Here is an 8,627-nt window from a genome sequence, read left to right as displayed (position 1 = left end):
GGCGGAGCTTGCAGTGAGCTGAGATCCGGCCACAGCACTCCGGCCTGGGTGACACAGCGAGACTCCGTCTCAAAAAAAAAAAAAAAAAAAAAAAACGAACTTACAGACAGACTTGATCACAAAGCAAATCTGTCATTTTCAAGAGGCAGAGCTACAACAAAGTGATTCAGAAGGGTTGAAAATAAAAGGGTGGGCAAACGTATACTAGGCAAAGGCAAACTAAACAAAGAGAATTATGATCAATTGTAGACAAGGTTGAATTTGAAGCAAAATGCATTAAATGAAACTAAGAATGGCACTTTAATGCTAGGGCAAAAAAGAGTAGAGTACAGAGTGATCAAGAAGGCACACTGAGAAATACCATTTGACCCAGCAATCCCATTACTAGGTATATACCAAAAGGAATATAAATCATTCCATTATAAAGATACATTCATTCATGTGTTTACTGCAGCACTGTTCATGATAGCAAAAACTTGGAACCAACCCAAGTGCCCATCAGTGACAGACTGGATTTTTAAAAATGTGGTATATACACACCATGGAATACTATGCAGCCATAAAAAGGAATGAGATCATGTCATTTGCCGGGACATGGAGGAAGCTGGAAGCCGTCATGCTCAGCAAACTAACACAGGAATAGAAAACCAAAGACCGCATGTTCTCACTCATAAGTGGGAGCTGAACAATGAGAACACATGGACGCAGGGAGGGGAACAACACACGCTGGGGCCTGTTGAGGGGGCGGGAGGAGGGAGAACATCAGGACTAATAGCTAATGCATGTGGGACTTAATACCTAGGTGATAGGTTGATAAGTACAGCAAACCACCATGGCACACATTTACCTATGTAACAAACCTGCACATTCTGTACATGTATCCCAGAACCTAAAATAAAACACAATTTTTTAAAGGTATATTGAACATATTTAGCATAGAAGGCTTGTTGGAAGGGGAGGCTATTAAAAATATATCAGTTTTGAATACCTATATACCAGCCTGGTGAGGTGGCTCATGCCTATAATTCCAGCACTTTGGGAGACCAAGGAAGGAGGATCACATAAGCCCAGGAGTTCAAGACAAGCCTGGGCGACATAGTGAGACCTCATCTCTACAAAAAAGTTTTTTAAAAGACGTGGTGGTGCATACTTGTAGTCTCAGTTACTCAGGAGTATAAGGCAGGAGGATCACCTGAGCCCCAGAGGTTTAAGTTGCAGTAAGTCATGATTGTGCCACTGCACTCCAGCCTAGGCAACAGAGCGAGGACTTGTCTTAAAAAAAAAAAAAAAGTTTGTGAATCTCTTATCCAAAATACTTGAGACCAGAAGTGTTTCAGACTTTGGATTTTTTTGAATTTTGGAATATTTGCATGTACACAATGACTTAGGGATGGGACCCAAGTCCAAACATGAAATTCATTGGTTTCATGTATACCTTATATACACCATCTGAAAGTAGTTTTATACATTTTTTTGTTGTTGTTTTTTGAGACAGAGTCTTGCTCTGTCGCCCAGGCTAGAATGCAGTGGCACGTTCTTGGCTCACTGCAACCTCCGCCTCCTGGGTTCAAGTGATTCTCCTGCCTCAGTCTCCCAAGTTGCTGGGATTACAGGTGCCCGCCACCGCACCCAGCTAATTTTTGTATTTTCTAGTAGAGACAGGGTTTCACCATCTTGGTCAGGCTGGTCTCAAACTCCTGACCTCATGATCCACCCGCCTCGGCCTCCCAAAGTGCTGGGATTACAGGCATGAGCACCATTCCCAGCCTATACAATATTTTTAAAATAATTTTGTGCACGAAACAGAGTTTTGACTGTAACCCATCACATGAGGTCAGGTGTGGAAATTTCCACTTATGGCCTCATGTTGGCCCTCAAAAAGTTTTGGATTTTGGAGCATTTCAAATTCAGAATTTTAGATTAGGGATGTTCAACCTGTATTGGCAATATAATCCAGTGCCACATTAAAAGAATTATATACCAAAAATTCAAATATGATTTAATATTAGGAAATCTATTAATATAATTTACTATGTTAACATATCTAAGGAGAAAGAAATATGATCATGTTCATCCCTATAACTTCTGAAAAAGCATTTGATAAACTTCAACATCCAATTTTGTTTTGTAAAAACTCTAATAAAACAGAAACAGATAGCTATTCTTTAGCATAATACTTTTTCAATTCAAGAGTTAGTATTGTTCTTAATGGAAAAACACTAAAGACATTCCCATGCAAGATAAGGAAGTTCAGTATCATCACCATTATTTAGAAGTATTCTGGGCCTTGAAGCAGTAGGATAGTAACGATGACACCGCAGATGTTTCACTATTTGATACAAAAGAGGAGACAACTGGCCGGGCACGGTGGCTCAAGCCTGTAATCCCAGCACTTTGGGAGGCCGAGACGGGTGGATCACGAGGTCAGGAGATCGAGACCATCCTGGCTAACACTGTGAAACCCCGTCTCTACTAAAAAAAAAAAAATACAAAAAACTAGCCGGGCGAGATGGCGGGCGCCTGTAGTCCCAGCTACTCGGGAGGCTGAGGCAGGAGAATGGCGTAAACCCGGGAGGCGGAGCTTGCAGTGAGCCGAGATCACGCCACTGCACTCCAGCCTGGGCAACAGAGCTAGACTCCGTCTCCAAAAAAAAAAAGAAGAAGAAGAGGAGACAACTGATAGACCAAAAAAATCCAAAAATCAGATATTCAGTGGTATCATTTTTCCACTTATTCTTTCAAGTCAGTCTACCTTCATTCATCATCTGTCTTCTCTGTGAGTTACTCAGCAGCAGCTTTATTGCCTGTATGATGACAATTATCTTGTTGTCATGTGACTTTTGGGCAGCAAAGAATGTCACAGGTGGACTAATGGTTGGTCCATGTTGGTGGAGTCACATAGATGAAGATGGAAAGAGCCACTGGGTGTTTGAATCTAAAAAGGCATCCTCTCAAGAGAATAAAACTGTCAGAAGCTGAATCAAGAATCTTTTGATTGGGACTTATAGCCTGTGCAGTGCTTTGGGTGATATTTGCCTTTAGTGCCTGTTCTCCTTCAGGGTAAACTGGTTAGCAGTGGTTATTATGGGTATAGTGCTACCAGATGCCAACCTATATGGTTACATCAGGTGTAAGGTGGGCAGCAGAAAGAATTTAACGAACATGGCTACCTCGTATCTTGTAAAGCAGTTTTTAAGACAAAACACTGGAGATGATCAGAGAAGCTTCCTGAATAGAGAAAGCTTATGTGCTTTGTTACATTGGGGAACAACTGAACAGATTCTTGACTCTGAACGTTTTGGAGCTTAGTCCATATCTCGATGAAGATGGTTGGCTTTGTTTTTCCACTTAAAAACTATTTATAGAAAGGAAAAGTAGTTTTCATTTTGTTTTTATTTCCTTTCCAGCAGTTGGGATTGGAAAGTATATTGGCAGTAGAAACACTGTCAAGATTTGTTCTGTAGTGTATGTATGTGTCATAGGTATGCACCTGTTCATGTAATATCAATATATACCAAATTAATGAAAGAGTTTATTTACATATATAATGGAGACCTTTGCATTTTGATCCATAGAACATAGGAGGTTGTTCTTAGTCTATCTCAAAGCTCTATGTGTTTACATATTATTTCTGTAGATTATTTTCAGAAGTAAGTTTTGCTTCCAGGGTAAGAGTGAGTACTTTGACTTAAGTGTAAATGAGAAATAATTGTTAGATTTTAATATGTACTTCATGGAGAAATTTCTTAGACAAATACAAGCAAGTGAAAACCAAATTAGGGCTAGTGGTATTAACTAGTTTCTAAAATGTTATTTTTATTTGTTAGGAATTCATTTACTTACAGCCCAGGTAATGTGAATGGAATCATCATAGTTTATGTTTAAGGGATACCCAGAGATTCCTGCTATTCTATTTATTTTACAGAAAAGATGGCCAGATTTTTCTTTAGAACTTCCTGAAATCTCTTCAGTGGACCTTGAGCTAATAAAATCTATCTTTTACCACTAAAACAATAAAAATAAAAATAGAAGTATTCTAGAGATTTTCATTGATGTAATGATACAAGAAAAATAAATTAGGGTATGAAATGAGAAAAGATGAGATTAAATTGTTATTTGCAGATTATTTGATTATGTATCCAGAAAACCCAAGAGAATCAACTAGGAAATTATTTGAAATGATAAAATAATCCACAACAAAATCAGCAGATATTTGTACTCTTTATATGTCTAAGAGCAACAAGTTAAAAGTTATAATGGAAGAAAATTTTTCATCACAATAACCAAAATGATCAAATACTTATGAAGAAATTAACAATAAATATGCAAGATTTGTATGACTTAAAATACTATTGTTATATTTACATTAAAAATAATGTTATACATCATAAATATATACAGTTTTCCTTTTGCCAATTAAAAAATTGTTTAATACTATTGAGAAACACACACACAAAAAGACTTGAACAAATAAAAAATTATTAGTTCTTGGGAAGACTCAGATGTCAATTATCCCTAATGTACAAATGTAATGCAATTCCCAAAAATTATAAAATTTCCAACAGGAGAACTAGACATTCTGCTGCTAAAGTTCAAATTTTAAAAGAAAGAATATCCAGGGACTATTCCTATCAGATATTAAACACAATGTGATACTGGAGATTGAAAAGACAGATTGTAATGTAATACAATTTAAAGTTCATTACAAAAAAATACATATAGGAACTTAATATATAGATATTATATATATAATATATAAAGATAGCATTTAAAATGAGTTGGGAAAAAGACTATTAATAAATGTTTGGATCAACTGGATAGCCATATGGGAAAAATAAAGCTAGATCCATACTCACAGCATATACCAGCATAGATTCCTGATGGAGCAAAGTATAAAAATAAACTATACAAGTACTAGAACAGATTGTATTAGTCTGAGTATAATCAGGAAACAAACCACAGTGATTTAAACAAGGAAAGTTTGTGTAAAAAGCTTGAATACAGGCTGGGCATGTTGGTTCATGCATGTAATCCTAGCACTTTGGGAGGCCAAGGTGGGAGGATTGCTTGAGGCCAGGTGTTCACAACCAGCCTGAGCAACATAGTGAGACCTCATCTCTACAAAAAATTTAAAAATAAAAGATTAGCCAGACATGGTGGCCTGCACCTGTAATCCTAGCTACTCAGGTGGCTGAGGCGAGGGGATCCCTTGAGCCCAGTGTCGTGAGCTATGATTTCCTCACTACTGCATTCTAGCCTGGGTGACAGAGCAAGATCCTATCTCAAAAAAAAAAAAAAAAAAAAACTGAAATATAGCTTAACATATTAAACTATGATAATAGATTACCTATTAGATATAAGGGAATTTATATGGTACCCTAGGGCTAAGGGAGAGATCCTAAGAAAAGTCAAACTTGGAAAGAGGACTCCCTTCCCGAGGCTGGGGTTCACACCAAATTGCAGAATGTGTGTTTGTAACCCACTGGATGGCAGAGAAGTTCACTGGTTTGTCAAGGCTAAAGTTGGTCTACAGTTACTGGGAAAGCAGGAAGCTACTCTCCAGTGATAGGTGAGCTACAGTGATGGCTGGGTATACAGTCATGCAGAGAGAATGCAGGCAGGATGCCCAGAATGTGTATTCTCCATGTTGGAAGAGCAGTAGCATTGAGATGGCCACAGGAGACAAACTTCTCATGGGGAGGGACAAGTGAGCAAAGGGAATTAGGCATTAATACAGGCAAGAGGCCTGAATCATGTGGTGTCCGTGTTGAAAGGGCTGCAGAAAGGTGATTACTAGGCCAGGCAGGGCTATGAAGTCACTGAAAGACTATGAATTCTGAATGCATGGATGGGTGACCATTAGATATCCCTACACCCCACAGCTGACCCACAGTGTGCTGCATGTAACAACAGAAGAGCCTCTTCATGTCCCTCCAGTGCCCTTTACTAAGAAAACTTAACATTGTGCTCACTGTAAAACAGAAATGCTTAAAGGAATTTATCACAGAGCATGTATTGAAGGATGAATTTGGAGTTGAGAAGCAGTAAATTAATAATTAATAAACAGACTATGGGGAGAAAATAATATAAGAATAGGAATGGGCCGGGCGCGGTGGCTCAAGCCTGTAATCCCAGCACTTTGGGAGGCCGAGAAGGGCAGATCACAAGGTCAGGAGATCGAGACCATCCTGGCTAACATGGTGAAACCCCATCTCTACTAAAAAATACAAAAAACTAACCAGGCAAGGTGGTGGGCGCCTGTAGTCCCAGCGACTTGGGAGGCTGAGGCAGGAGAATGGTGTAAACCCAGGAGGCGGAGCTTGCAGTGAGCTGAATCCGGCCACTGCACTCCAGCCTGGGCGACAGAGCGAGACTCTGTCTCAAAAAAAAAAAGAATAGGAATGGCTTTTCTAAGCATAATATAAAACCAAAAAAATCTAAAAATAAAAGATTAATAATATATAAAAACAGAATGTATACTTGGCAAAAAATACACATGCAAATTCTAAAGATAAATAATATGAGGAAAAATATTTGCTTCTCATATCACATAGGGTTAATTTTCTACATACATAGAAAACTACAACTCAGTAAGAAAAAAACATTCAATAACTCAATAGAAAATGAGGATGGATGGGCCAGGCACGGTGGCTCACGCCTGTAATCCTAGCACTTTGGGAGGCCAAGGCGGGCAGATCACGAGGTCAGGAGATCGAGACCATCCTGGGTAACAAGGTGAAACCCCATCTCTACTAAAAAAATACAAAAAATTAGCCAGGCGTGGTGGCGGGCGCCTGTAGTCCCAGCTACTCGGGAGCCTGAGGCAGGAGAATGGCATGAACCCAGGAAGTGGAGCTTTCAGTGAGCCAAGATCACACCACTGCACCTCCAGCCGGGGCGGCAGAGCGAGACTCCGTCCCAAAAGAAAAAACAAAAGAAAAAGAAAATGAGGATGGATATACACAGTCAGTTTTCAGAAAAGAAAATATAAATGACATTGAGACATGAAAATACATCAACCTCATTCATAGTAATAGGAAATTCAAATATGCAGAGATGTCACTTTTCACCTATATGATTGGCAAAAATTTTCTATGACACATTGTCACGAGAATTTGAAGAAATAAGCATCCTTATATGCCATTTGTCAGTGTATAAATTGACATAATTTCTATAGGGGGCAATTTGGTGACAGTATCACAATTTACATATCTTTTAACGTAGCAAATTTACTTCCAGGACCTTATCCTACATATGTATTTGCACATGTGCAAAATAAGTACAAGATTATTTATTTCAGCACTGTTTGCTGTAACAAAAGATTGGAAACAAACTGAATGTCTGTTAATAGGGGATTGGTTACATAAAATCACGGTTCATCCATTAATGGAATACTCTATAATGATGTGAAATGATTGCTCAAATACAATAATCAACAAAAGCAAAATACAGAAAAGTATTGCCGTCAATTCTATTTAGGGAAGAAAAATGATAAAATTACATATCCTTTTGAATTTCAAATCCTATGAATGTATGTATTCAAAATACATAAATAAATATTAATACATTTATGCTGATAAAATGCCAATTTTTATATAAGGAGTCTTTGTAAGATTTTATTTTTTATAAAGGGAATTCTGATTTTCTTTTTAAATATTGTTAATCCCCTCCCTAAACTGCATTCTGGTTTCTTGACCTGACCTCCAATGAAACATCAATCTAAGTTATCCTAACTGCCTAGGGCCATATTATCTATAGGATAACCCAAAAAAGTTCATGTATGAAAGCCCAGAAATAGAATTCTTGAAGATTTTGTCAAGCCAAGGCATTTACATGATGTTCAACAAGTATTAGCCATACTCAAGTGCTCTAGGTCAATAATATATGTCTACTGATTCCTGGAGTTTGCCCAATATTATCAATTTTTTATCCCTTATTTCTCTAACTTGACTTTCTGATAACCAACTAGAACGTGCCACAGCTTTACAGCCTCTGAAATCCTCTTCACCTTTACTTTAATACTGACTTATGCTGATCTAGCACCAGCCTATGCCTTTGTGACCAATCCCTCCAACAATGATATGAGTGTCAACCTATTTCAAGACAACCCTATAGATAGATGATAGACAGAGAAAAGACTTAAATTTTAAATAAATGAGATAATACTATGCCTGCTGATTCCATTATCTAATTTTTTAAATTATAAGCCAGGTGTGGTGGCTCACGCCTATAATCCCAACACTTCGGGAGGCAAGGTGGGAGGCTCAGTTGAGCCCATGAGTTCGAGACCAGCCTAGGCAACATAGCAAGACCTTGTCTCTACTAAAAATTTAAAAATTAGCCAGGTATGGTGGTTCATGCCTGTAGTCCCAGCTACTCCAGAGGCTGAGAAAGGAGAATTGCTTCAGCCTGGGAGTTTGAGGCTACAGTAAATCATTGTTCAATTCCAACCTATGAGTGAGAACATGAGGTATTTGGTTTTCTGTTCTTGCGATAGTTTGCTGAGAATGATGGTTTCCAGCTGCATCCATGTCCCTACAAAGGACACGAACTCATCCTTTTTTATGGCTGCATAGTATTCCATGGTGTGTATGTGCCACATTTTCTTAATCCAGTCTGTCACTGAT

The 8,627-nt window shown here is 38.3% G+C and overlaps 1 protein-coding gene and 1 pseudogene across 1 annotated transcript in view; both read left to right on the top strand.

Annotated features, from left to right (window-relative positions):
* The window catches only part of LOC105514636, a 5,677-nt pseudogene extending 2,368 nt beyond the window's left edge, over positions 1-3,309 (top strand).
* M1AP (meiosis 1 associated protein) overlaps positions 1-8,627 on the top strand; it is a 96,268-nt gene that overhangs the window by 17,457 nt on the left and 70,184 nt on the right. The gene's annotated exons all lie outside the window — the stretch shown is intronic.

This window comes from Colobus angolensis, unplaced genomic scaffold, assembly GCF_000951035.1.
Source record: "Colobus angolensis palliatus isolate OR3802 unplaced genomic scaffold, Cang.pa_1.0 Scaffold249, whole genome shotgun sequence".
NCBI classification, from domain to species: domain Eukaryota; kingdom Metazoa; phylum Chordata; class Mammalia; order Primates; family Cercopithecidae; genus Colobus; species Colobus angolensis.
Note: the sequence above shows the minus strand (reverse complement) of the source record. Positions and strands in the feature narration are given on the sequence as shown.